Source organism: Anguilla anguilla, chromosome 3 (assembly GCF_013347855.1).
Source record: "Anguilla anguilla isolate fAngAng1 chromosome 3, fAngAng1.pri, whole genome shotgun sequence".
Classification (NCBI taxonomy): domain Eukaryota; kingdom Metazoa; phylum Chordata; class Actinopteri; order Anguilliformes; family Anguillidae; genus Anguilla; species Anguilla anguilla.
In genome coordinates this window covers 66712517-66726004 of record NC_049203.1, presented here as the reverse complement: position 1 = coordinate 66726004, position 13488 = coordinate 66712517, and the positions used below count along the sequence as shown (strand labels likewise).

Genomic DNA, 13488 nt, shown 5'->3' with positions numbered 1-13488 from the left:
AGCAGTCTGAGCATTCGAACGACCGAAAGCAGTGATGTTATGTGTCATCATGCTGTTATGGGAGAAGGAAGGAGAGGAAGGGCTTTGGAAGGACACGGGATGACCTTTTTTTGTTGTGAAGAGAAGGAGTGTGGGGTCTGTCCTCTGTCCCTCTCGCCCCCTCACGCCCCCCACGGTGTTGATAATGAGGTGACCCCCCCCCCCCCCTTGGGTCGGTGGGACTCAAGCGCTTACCTGGTGTAAAGTGGCACACATCATGGCTGCCTCATACTAAGCACATTACCGGCTCCATCTGGTCCTCGCTGGCTCGGGCCAAGGCCGCGTGGACCCTCCAGGACAAGGTCACGCGTGGCTGCGTGTTTTTGCCGAACGGGGTCTTGATCTGGGACGGTGTGTCGAACCTGACCCCCTGGGGGGGTCCCCCCCCCCCTCTCAATCTGGATCCCTGGCAGGAAGCTGACCTTGTTTCCCAGCCTTTGCAGGTGTGAAGCCAGCACAAAGGGGCCGCCGGTAATTAAAATGATCAGAAAAAATCTCTAGTCAGGAGAAAAAGTGAGCCATTATAATAACGATGATGATGATGATGCTATCTTAAAGTTAGGCGTTCAAGCTTATGATACCTTCCCCCTTATTTCAGTATTTAGTGCTTGCTGGTGCTCACCAGCATCTCTACCCCCACAACAATCACATAATAAACAGCTTAACTTGTCACAGGTTGCGGGTGTCTGTACATGCATTATTCAGTTAGTAAATAAATGCGGAGATGTAGGTCTGCATTTATACAGTGTATTAAATGCGGTCTCTGTGCTGGCCTTTCACTGTTGCACGTGGTATCGACATCCTGTCACTGCAGGCCCTGCTGAGTGGTCACCGGGGTGTGACGGACAGGCTGGCATCCAACCAGCTCGCCCCCACCCGTGCTGAATGGCCCGCCTCCTCCCTTCCTCTGCCACCTTCCACTTCCTGGGGTTAAAGCAGCTGTGTTCTGCCCACATGGCCTTGAAAAAGCTGCCCTTTTCTAATTCAGTGGAAGATAGTCATGCACAATAACATTGGGGCCATTTTCATATCAGTCAATAATATCTCGCAAGGAACTTAGCTGTGTCGTTCCGATGCTAAGATTATGGCTGGTATGATGAAACATACATGCACCAGAGAGGTGATGCATTTGATGCGCCATAGATGCTGTAAATTAACAGAAAATGTTGTGCTCTAAAAAGTAACCTAATAATTCTCATCCGAACCTTCATAAAGCTCCAGTCGGTAACATGCTAAGAGCTTAGCTCTTCCTGTATAAAGCCCCAGCCAGTAACATGCTAAGAGCTTAGCTCTTCCTTCATAAACCTGCAGCCAGTAACATGCTAAGAGCTTAGCTCTTCCTGTATAAAGCCCCAGCCTGTAACATGCTAAGAGCTTAGCTCTTCCTGTATAAAGCCCCAGCCAGTAACATGCTAAGAGCTTAGCTCTTCCTGTATAAAGCCCCAGCCAGTAACATACTAAGAGCTTAGCTCTTCCTGTGTAAAGCCCCAGCCAGTAACATGCTAAGAGCTTAGCTCTTCCTGTGTAAATCCCCAGCCTGTAACATGCTAAGAGCTTAGCTCTTCCTTCATAAACCTGCAGCCAGTAACATGCTAAGAGCTTAGCTCTTCCTGTATAAAGCCCCAGCCAGTAACATGCTAAGAGCTTAGCTCTTCCTGTATAAAGCCCCAGCCTGTAACATGCTAAGAGCTTAGCTCTTCCTGTGTAAATCCCCAGCCTGTAACATGCTAAGAGCTTAGCTCTTCCTTCATAAACCTGCAGCCAGTAACATGCTAAGAGCTTAGCTCTTCCTGTGTAAAGCCCCAGCCTGTAACATGCTAAGAGCTTAGCTCTTCCTGTATAAAGCCCCAGCCTGTAACATGCTAAGAGCTTAGCTCTTCCTTCATAAACCTGCAGCCAGTAACATGCTAAGAGCTTAGCTCTTCCTGTATAAAGCCCCAGCCTGTAACATGCTAAGAGCTTAGCTCTTCCTGTATAAAGCCCCAGCCAGTAACATGCTAAGAGCTTAGCTCTTCCTGTATAAAGCCCCAGCCAGTAACATACTAAGAGCTTAGCTCTTCCTGTGTAAAGCCCCAGCCAGTAACATGCTAAGAGCTTAGCTCTTCCTGTGTAAATCCCCAGCCTGTAACATGCTAAGAGCTTAGCTCTTCCTTCATAAACCTGCAGCCAGTAACATGCTAAGAGCTTAGCTCTTCCTGTATAAAGCCCCAGCCAGTAACATGCTAAGAGCTTAGCTCTTCCTGTGTAAAGCCCCAGCCTGTAACATGCTAAGAGCTTAGCTCTTCCTGTATAAAGCCCCAGCCTGTAACATGCTAAGAGCTTAGCTCTTCCTGTATAAAGCCCCAGCCTGTAACATGCTAAGAGCTTAGCTCTTCCTGTATAAAGCCCCAGCCTGTAACATGCTAAGAGCTTAGCTCTTCCTGTGTAAAGCCCCAGCCAGTAACATGCTAAGAGCTTAGCTCTTCCTGTGTAAAGCCCCAGCCTGTAACATGCTAAGAGCTTAGCTCTTCCTTCATAAACCTGCAGCCAGTAACATGCTAAGAGCCACTGCGCACAGCCTGCTGATAGAGAGAGAGTCCAGCCAACATGGTTATGTTCCAGCAACCCCTCCACCACATGCTGTGCCTCCTCACCTGACCTCAGCCAATGTCCTTGACTGTGTCGGCAAAGCCAGCTTTATTTTTTTTGTGTGTGCATCAATGGGGCGAGTCAGGGATGTAGAGTTGTAGGCACTAGGCAGAGGCGGGGCAAACCCTGTCCCCCATCGCAGCATCGTGATGGACAAAATTCTGTTTTGAGTCTTTGATCTTAATGCCGTCCCGACGGGCCATCCCGGATACTGACCTCACTGCATCAGCTAAACCACGTGCGATAGAGATCAGAGCATCCACATTAGAACCATTGATTGATTGAGTGATTTGACGGTTGGATTGATTATTGGAATAAACAGCACCATACATGTACGTTTGATCCCAGAGAATGACACGTGAACGTGTTACATTACTAGTACACTTATTTTCACAGTGGTCCCGATCATGTGCATCATCGCAGTTTCACAGAGGACCTCTCTATTTGAGAGATCCTCTTCAAGATGGCCGTGAGCTACTTGGAACACAATTACGTCACGGGCCACAATTACTGTAACTGTCAGATGGTTGTGATAATTAATTTAAGGTTTCGTATGCATGTGGGTTATGTTGACGTGTGGTGCCATGCAAGTCCATGGCAGGCTATAGAACCGCTTGGTGGATTTTTATGGCATTTGGCACATTGCTAAAGGACAGGCCAAGGTATCCAGTCACCAAATTTGGGGTCGATTCATCCACCCCTCTAGCGCCATCCATGGGCCAAATTAACCTTAGATTTTTGCCCATAACTTTCAAACCATTTGGCCTTGAGTCACGGTTCTCCCCCCCCCCCCCCCCCCCCCCCCCCATGTTCCTTACGTCCTGCTGAGTGAAACCCAACTGCCTGTATGTGTGCTGCTGTATGTGCAGTATCATATTCCCAGTCTTGATTTATCTTTATGACAGTAACATTTTGTTCACAAAAAATAAAAAATGGACCTCTCTCACGGGATCTGAAGAAAGGCACGTCTCTTCACACCTCTCCATTGACTTATCAGCACTGTGGCCCCAGCAGACTCACTGCAAAGGGCTTGGGTGGGGGGGGGTGGGGGGGGGCATGGAGCGGTGACTCCGGAGTGTTCACCATATTACCATTCACTGCCTCCTTGTGAGCATTGGGTCATTATTATTATCTATCATCTGGGCTGGTCGCGTGTGCTGTCGGTTCAGTTCCCAGCTGGTGCTGTCATTGTACCCTTGAGCAAGGTACTTAACCTGAATAGCTTCAGTGAAAAAATAAAATAAAAATATCCAGCTGTGTAAATTGATTGCATGTAAGATTTAAAAAAAACAAATGTTTTGTGTTTGTGAAATACCAAAATGGCAATGGACATTTGTCAAATTGTGCATTCGCCAGTGAACACCGCCACTCAAAAAAAGACTGATGGACATGCGGTCTGATTTCAGAGCTGTCCGATTCTACAACCAGAAAGCTGTCGTGAGTTTGAGAATTAGATTTGACCTTTCACTGGATTCGTCAGTAAGGATGGGCGCAGGGGTCAGAGGTCACTTCATATGGAGTTCAAGGGCAACGTGGACCCCGTCTCGGAAAGACAGACTCCCCTCCCACCAGATGCACTGTTTGACCTTTCACCTTTTCGCTCCGCTGTTGCCCCGGTATTGACAGTCATGTGACCTTGTCAGCTCTTCAGTTTGGCCAGAGTTGCGTAGGCAGTTTTAGGAAGCCGTTGGCTTTGTGAGAAAAGCTCTGTCCATATTCCATGTCATCCAAATTATGCTTCCTCTTGTTGTCCCTTCTTGTATTTTTTGGGAAATTACCATTTCGATTTTGTAGGAAAAGACAACGGAAATCTTATACGAAATCGGATTGTCTCATTTGATTGTTAACAATGTTGAGATTGCATCCATTTTCTGAATATTCGATAGTTTTTTTGTTTTATTTCTGCGAGTCATGTAAATATTCAACATGGTGTCATGACCCAAAAATGGTGCATTGTTACCACATTTTGACTGCATAGTTCAGCTCTGCTAGAGACAAACAGTGAAGGTTTATATTAGTAGTAAATGACTTGCCATGTGGCAGCTGTCTGTATTTTCATGTTGTTTTTAATATTATGACAAATTGAGGGAAAATTATAATTAGCCGTACTTTTTCCTCCCACTAACAAATTACCTTTCCTTATCTTCCATGAAAGCGTCTCTCATTAAAGACGACTGAAGCTTTTGGTTTTATCCTCAACACGGAGAAAAACTTTATCACCAGTGAGCAAGTGCTCAGAATGCATGAAGCAATGCAGGGGAGAAAAACAATGAAGCAGTCAGCCATGTTCATACTTATGAAGTATCTTATGCAAAAGTAATCGACTCTGCTTCGGATAACATCGAATGCGTTTCATAAGTGTTTTAGCGTGAGCGCATCTTATTTACACTACATTACTGCGATCTCTGTGCGTGCCACAGCAGCCTGGCTCCTTTACTCAATTATTCAACGTGGGCATTAGGTGTCGACTGACTGATTTTGTAAATGTTTATTGTTGTCTGCCCAAACTCCCCGCCCCCGCCCCCCGCCCCCACCCACCCTCCACCCCCCGGTCTCTTTCCAGCACCTTAGCCCACAGTCCACTGCAGCCTGCTCTTACACGAAGCTGACAAACAAGCTTCTGTTAGTTTGCTTGGTTATTCAGTTATTTATTTGTTTATTTATTTAAATTTCAGATGTTGCTGTTCGGGTTTTTAATTAGCCCCTTGTCTTCTCTTTAAGGAAGGAAATTTTATTTCATCCTGGTACCTTTTTGTCAGGTCTCTCTGCGTGTTCGGGGGAAAATTGCTCTAATGGGTCACAGTGGGACTCCGCCTCCTCCAAGCCAGACCAACAAGGATGGGGGGCAGTTCAGAGATGGGGGGTCCACTTTGACCCTTATTATTGCACACGCCTGGCAGGCCATAATAGGACAGGCTGGGGAGTGGGGGGGGGGGGGGGGGAATGAAAGTATTAATCCAGCATAAACTCCCTGACCGTATGGGTCCAAACCCAGACAAGCTCGCTCAGGATGCGCATACGAACGCGGGAGCCGGCCTTCGACACCCACACGCCCTCCAAAACACAACCCCACCCCCCCCCCCACCCCCTTCGTCCCGTTTCCATTCGCTGGTTTTATACACCCACACTCGCGCTTTCCTGATGCTTCTCCACGAGCAGCCTGCGTGCGGCATGCACGGGGACCGTTGTGGCGGCCGCGTTTCCTCGCTTGGCGTCGTCAGTTCTACGGTAAGCAGAGCGCCTCGGCACAATTGAGCAGAAGGGTGTTTGCTTTAGCGAGCGGGGGGGGGGGGGGGGGGGCGGGGGTGGGGGGGGACCCCAGGCGGACCACCCTAAGACCGGAGCCGCATGGGTCACCAGTGGGGGGCGAGAGAACGGCAATCAGCATTTCGCCCGTCGCTCCTGATGATCATGCATATTTCAGAGGGGAGGCAGCCTACTCGGGATGACTGCACCGCACTGGCCAGGCGGAGATTACACCGAATCGGTGATTTGAATGCTGATTGGGACGCCCCCCCCCAGTCCCCCCCCACACACGGCCATGAGGCAGGTCCCCGTGTCACATCGTTAGCCCCTTTGAATAATTCAAAACGGCCGTGGTTTTATTTCATTATTATTAATACCGTCTGGAAAATTGAAATTTTGGAGGGTTCTCGGTTCTTCTGGAGCCAGAGATGGTTACAGGTGCGACTTGAGGAGCGCACACCTTGCTGTGTCCCGTTAAAAGACTGAACGTGGGTTCTGTGGCCTTGTGGTCAGCCTCCATGAACACAGAATGTTGTTGGTTCAGTCCCTATTTAACAGTCCCTGTCTAACCGCATTACCGATGGAGCCTATGGTTCTGCATCTGCTTACAACATGCAGAAATACAGCAATGCAGTCGTAGCAGTTCAGAGATGGGGCAGTTTACTGAGGAGGGATGGCCTAAATTTAGCATATCATACACTATTTATGAATGTTTACCGTGGTGTACATGGAAGTTTGCTAAATGTTGCAGTGCAGTGATAGTGGAAAATAAATAATCTGATTGCGCTGAAAGTATATGCACCGCACTGAGTAATCACAATTAGGAATAACAGCCTCAAGCTAATGCACACCCAAGCGCACACATGTACACACACCACACGCACACGCACACGCACACACAAGCATACACACACTCTGATTAATTAATAATCTGATTACACTAAAAGCATATGTAGCACACTCAGTAATCGCAATTAGGAATAACATCCGCAAGCTAATACACACACTCACGCACACACACACATGCACACACACGCAGGCACACAAACACACATACACACACACACCCATACACGCACACCGCACACATACTCTCTAGCATCTCCCTTTTGTCCTGGGTCTGTGTACCATGTAAGTATCGAAGCACATCAGTGTGAATAGCTTTCTTCTCACACGCGCGGCACGATCAGCAGAGACATCCCATAATTCCCACAGTGGCGACCGGCGCCTCGCCGATTTTGTCACCCAGTGGCATACAGCACACGAACGGGAGGAGCGAAACATCGGGTCCCAGCACAGCGGCGACGACAGTCACGTGACGCGCCGCGATCAGGGGCGTGATCACCAGCGACGAGCGGTTAATTCAATCGCAGGATCATGCTTCCGCAAACATCGCCCAAATGTCCCGGCAACGCTGTCGCCGCGGGTTTGCCTACCCCCCCTCCCCCCCCCTCCAAACCCCCCAGCCCCCCCGCCACAAACCCCCGCCACCACCACCCCCACCGCTTGTTGTTCAGGTCCAGGCTGAGGTCCGCACGCTCGAGCCAATCGCGCGCCCCGCTTCTTCCCGCCGGCCGTCGTTTCTTTATCACCGCGGGACCGCGACCGTTAATGGCTTATACGTGCCATTGATTTTTAATTATTTTTTAGCCGGCGCGGAGGATAAATATTGTGCGGGGCGGGGATCTCGAGGCTTATCGTAATCAACATCTCTATCGATCGGCTGCCCGGGCGGCAGAAGTAATCTATTTTAAATACACTTGGAGCAGTGCGTGCTGGGCGGCCGCTCCTGTTCCGCTGTAATTGTATTGGCAGGGGGCCACCGAGAGGGAGTGTGAGAGGGCTATTTAGTATGTGCTTGACCAAGAGAGGGAGAGAGGAGGAGGGAGGAGGGAGAGAGGGAGGGGAGAAGAGAGGGAGAGAGGGAGGGGAGGAGGGAGGGAGAGAGAGGAGGGAGAAGAGAGACAGGGAGAGGGAAACAGGAAGCGGAGAGAAGGAGAGAGGGAGGGAATACTAGAGTGGAAGAGAGGGACGATGGGAGTGGTGAAGGGAAATGGGGAGAGATGGACAGACAGAGAAAGATAAAGTAGGAGAAAGGCATAGAGAGGGAGAGGTGGAGTGGAAGAGGGGGACAGTGGGAGGGAGAGAGAGTGGAAGAGAGGGAAACAGAGAAGAAGATCAAGTGGAGGAATGGGACAGAGAGAGGGACAGAGAGGGAAATAGAGGGAAATAGAGAGGGAGAGATAGAGTGGAGAAGGGAAACAGAGGAGAAAGGAAGGGAGAAGGGAGAGAAACAGAAAAAGGTAAAAACTGAGTAGAAAGAACAGGAACAGAGAGAGGGGGTAGAGAGAAACTGGGAGAGAGGGACAGAGAGGGGGCTGGGATGGAGAATGACAGAGGTAGGAACGCAAAAAGCCTCCTGCAGCATCCCCAGTCAGAAAATGCTGTATCCTGCAGGAGACTGCTCCCTAACAATGATAACAAAAAAACAGATTTCCCAGAATTACCTTTTCTTTTCAAATATTTCACACTTTGCTTGGGAACTGCAGCTGGGTGTCAACGCATTATTGCTCCAGAGTTAGGGTTGGTTCCATTTCAGTTCCCTCAGTTCACAAAATGAATTGAAATTAAATTAATGAATTGAAAATTATTGACATTTTTCAGGGCATCAATTTAAATTTAATTCATTTTTAATTTGGCGGAATTGAAATGATTTTGACACCAATCCTGTTGTTCAAACGTATTGATGGCATGAGAAAGTTCAAAAGTTCAAAACCGGAAATTTTTTTTCCCCCCCTTAACTCTCCACCTCAGGATCTTCCAAAATGGCCGCCGCCCTGCGGGATAGCCGCCGCCGTTTGGCGGTACTGATCGGCGACGGCGCTACCGTGCCGGGGCTAGCCGCGACCCTCGCGGTTCAGCCGTACCGAAACGGCGCCCCCGCTCTTCCCGCGATGCGCGTGGGTGCGGTGAATAACGGCTTTCTGAGCTCGCACGGCGGGATGACGGACGACGAGCCCGCGATCCGCGCGCCGCCAGACTTCGCCCGCTTATCGATTTACCCTCACATTCGTCTGCAGGCGGGCGAAATGGTTCTGGACTAAAAAGATAAATAAAGACGCATTCGAGCGCAAATGCGGTCGACTCAGCTTTTGTCTGCATGCCAGATATATGCACCTGAATTACACGGGGCGGGGGGGGGGGGGGGGGGGGGGTGGGTGGCGTCTTCTAAGCGTTTCGACGAGAGCAATAATTCTCTCCTCTCCGCACCCCTCCTCTGCTCTCCTCTCCTCTCCTCTCCTCTGCTCTCCTCTCCTCTCCGCACCTCTCCTCTCCTCTCCTCTCCTCTCCGCACCTCTCCTCTCCTCTCCTCTCCTCTCCTCTCCCCTCCTCTCCTCTCCTCTCCTCTCCTCGTGTGTGAAAATAGATCACTCGCAGGACCCGCCTCGACATCGGCCGAGACAAGCGCGTTCTGAAGGATCACAAAGCCTTCGTCTGTCTCCCTCTGTTCTCCGCTTGTATTGATCAAAAACCGCGGGCTGGGTTCTCTCATGCGGAACAGCCCCCAGTGACGCAGCCGCCCCGGCGGCTCGGCTGCTCTTTTGATCGGAGTTTAAGGACCCCGCGCGCTCCTGAGCTTCACACCTGGGCGCGCGTCGCTGATGCAAACATCAGAAAAAGAAAAAGAAAAAAATAAATAAAAGAGAGAGAGAAAGCTTTGGCAAGCCCTTTGTTGGTTTTAAATCCTGTGTGATTATTTCCCCAATTACATCAACACTTGTTCATAATTAATATTCAGATGCTGGAACGCCATCAGTTCCTCTCACTGCTTAATTGTCTTGAAAATTGAGAAAATTACCGAGTAGAATTTCCATTTGAGTTTAATAGGAAATGTTCTGCAGAGCCCAACTCACACTGATTCCATTTGCACACAAACATTTCCTTTAATGTACAAGCAAACTTGATTTCCACACGCACACATATACACACACACACACTCACACACATAAACACACACGCACACATATCACACGTACACACACACACAGACACACACACACACACTCAAACACACACATACACACGCACACACACACACACAGCTCTCCCCCCACACCACCCGCAAAGTCACCTGCTCTTTCGTCAGGTTGTGCGGCCCAGAATAAAGGTTCCATTTTCTCTCCCTCAGTTTTTTTTTCTTCTCTCTCTTTCTCTTCCAAACTGAAGGTAATTTCATTTTAATCGATAATTAACATAAAGCCATAAATCATGCAGGACTGCGTAAATACGGGTCAGCCCTGGGATTGGACCGCCATGACCCTTTCAGGGGCGGGACTGGAATACGGCGGAGAGAGAGAGCGGGAGAGAGAGAGAGAGAGAGAGAGGGGAGAGAGCGAGAGAGAGAGAGGGAGAGAGAGAGAGAAAGGAGAGAGAGAGAGAGAGAGAGAGGGAGAGAGGGGAGAGAGAGAGAGAGAGAGAGAGAGAGAGGCTCACAGAGAGAGCAAATGCACCCCTCCCTCGCCCCCCCCCCCTCCCTCGCCACCCCCCAATCACACGCCCACTTCTCCCCCCCCACCCCACACCTCCACTACGATTATGTGTCAGACAGATTGAGAGATGCCTTGGACAGGAGGAGTCTAATGAGACAGGCCCTGAGCACAAACCCCCCCCCCCCCCAGAGGACAGCGGCACCAGCAGGTGTATCTGCATCGGGAAGAGGAGGATCATGGGAAAGGGGGAGGGGGTACAGGGGGGAGGTTCATTGCCATGGCTAGCACGTCCTCCGCCCTGCCACTCAAGGTTGTTTGTGTTGGTGCGCTCCCACCGGTTGTTCTCCAGCGCGGTCGGCCGCGGTGAAATACGACCGCTTAATGTTGACTGAATGATGATGGCGCTATTATTTTTCTCTTCCCGCTGGACACAAAGGGGGGTGGGGGGGGAGGAGGGGGCGGGGCTTCAATAGGAATCCAGGTTCGACCGCGATTTATCCTGTATTACATACGTTTAGAGATCGGGATCAATGGCGAAAAATGACTTTTCTGTTCACGGACTGGTTTTCCATAGACATAGGCATAGCTATACATCTAACCCAAGTGCTGAATAATGAAACACTTAGTACTGTTTGACTAACCCAGGGATGAATAACTCCAGTCCAGGAGGGCCGGTCTGCAGTATGTTTTTTTTCTTCTTTTCTAAGCGATTAGCTTAGTCTTAGTCTTCTGACAGCTCTATAAACTGCGCTGGTCCACTGTACGTGAGCATCTGTAGGTTACACTTGTTGTCTGCAGACTCCCGCTTTAGGTGTTTTCGAAAGACAATGGTTCATTTTAGTTTCGTTAAATATGACTGTACATATTTACCTCCACTGGAAACCGTAGATGCAGTGAGTTAAGGTTTCATGTTCATCCCCCCAATCCAGGCTTCTGATTCCGATTGGAGAACATACAGCAGGTGTACATCCTTAGCTATAGAAAGTTGAACAATGACCTTTCAATTACTGTAATCGCATGTCTTACATTATTGTATTTTGCTGCCTACATACCATAACTACATACTAAGAGCCCTAAATATATGCACCTTGCTTGTTTAAAGCAGTGGTGGAAAAAACAGGGTTAGAAACGTCCTCCCCAGTATTTTGTTTCAATCGCTTGGATTGGCTAATTAGCACAGTTCCTCGGCCAGGAGGTAGACCCAATTAGTTGAGCCACTTTTGCTTTCTGACCCCGGGACTTCCCACGTCTGGTTTAAAGCACTGATGCTGTAACAGTGATCCTGTTTCATAGCTCAGTTTTATTGCCCAGAAAAAAAAAAAACTCTTTTAAAAGAGGGTAACCCAAGGAGTTCCCCCTGTCACCTAAATTTTCCTTCTAAAATATGACCTGTGGTTCTGAGAGTGTCCACGCTACGTGTTCCCCAGAACAGCCGTATCCCCCCCCCCCCCCCCAACCCCCGCCACCCACCCCCTGAAGCAGTTCCCGTATAAAGCTGCTATTGTAGGGCTGCTGTTGTAATCTCCTCTTTTACATTTCCTCCACCCGGATTTGCGATTTATCACGGTGTAAATCAGACCCCCCCTAGCCCCCCTAGCCCCCCCCTCGCCCCCCCTGCTCTCCACCGTGCCGCTCGACGCGGTTTTTTTTTTGTTCATTCGTTCAATATTCCGCGAAGCCAGCTTAGACGGGGGGGGTGGCGGGGGGGGTGAGTTTCCGCCGCGGTAATCCCATTAAAATGGAGTCCGTGGCTCTGTAGACTCGCGGTCTCTCCCTTTGATGCTGGCTCGGGATTCTTCCCTTGCCAGCTCCCACACAGCCAGGGATTCCGGTCACAGGGCCGCTGCCTGAAACCCGGGCCCGTGTGTGTGTGTGTGTGTGTGTGTGCGTGTGTGTGTGTGTGTGTGCGTGTGTGTGTGTGTGTGTGTGTGTGTGTGTGTGCGCGAGTGTGAGTGTGTGTGTGTGTGTGTGTGCGTGTGTGTGTGTGTGCGTGTGTGTGTGTGTGTGTGCGCGTGTATGTGTGTGTGTGTGTGTGTGTGTGTGTGCGCGCGCGCTCGCGGTGTGAATGCTACGTATCGCACTCTATCAATCACAATACTAGAGCAGGAAACCCCCACAGAGGGACACATGACTGGGACTGTATTTGTTCCAGATAATGCCCCCCCCCCCCCCCCTACACACACACACCCCTCCCACCATCACCACCTTCCGTTTCCACTTCCTCAACTACCAGTCCTGAATTTAGATGGAATGGAGAGCTGATATTGCCTAGCAACAGAAGAGCTTGGTCCACCAGGCAAACTGAAAGGCTTCCTGAATGGACGAATAGCTCACAGTTCACCGCCACATTACCCATTTTGTTCGAGACGATTGTTTTGGTAATTTAAGCCGTTTCGCCCCGTTTTGACTGATCGATCTCGGCCGTGTCAGGCCGCGCTGTCCTGCTTCAAAAGTAAACCACTTGTTCATTGTGCACACAAACAAAAAGTTCATTGTTTGTGTTTTTAGTTTTTATTTATTTTTATTACCCATCTCGTTTTTTCATTTACTTTTTGTTTGTGGCCCTTTGACATCGCAGTTACACGAAGACTCAGGCAACGTCCCTCAGAGGTTCAAGGGCACTCCACTGAAAGGAACGGAGAACAAGTTATTCGACAAAAGAAGTGCCGCCATGCGGGATGCTTTCAGTTGCCCACAGTTAAATCAATTCCGCGTGTTGTTTGCTTCGTACAAAGAGTCAATGCAGGGAGTTTTCCCTTCAAGAAAACCACCTCGAAGCAGGGAACCCTTGGGCTGTAGAATGAGAAGCTTTACCACATGTCAGTTTTAAAAAAAACTCACCTTTGATTAGTTTGATTGAATTAGTTTCAAACAGTTTTGAAGAACAAATTATTGATATAAAAATTCAAAACAAAATATAAAAACAACTCTCGTATTGAGTTAGCCTGAAAAATCCAATAGCACAGTCATTTACAGTGAAAGATTAAACTGCTTTTAAATTGTTGTTATTTGTGCCTTCCCCCCACTCAATTATCACCGATAATACATTTGTAATGCTTTAGAATAGTTGTATAATATTGTAGTT

At 49.2% G+C, this 13488-nt stretch overlaps 1 protein-coding gene across 4 annotated transcripts in view; it reads left to right on the top strand.

The window, feature by feature from the left end:
* The window catches only part of LOC118223252 (receptor tyrosine-protein kinase erbB-4-like), a 366133-nt gene that overhangs the window by 339837 nt on the left and 12808 nt on the right, over positions 1-13488 (top strand). The window lies entirely within an intron of this gene.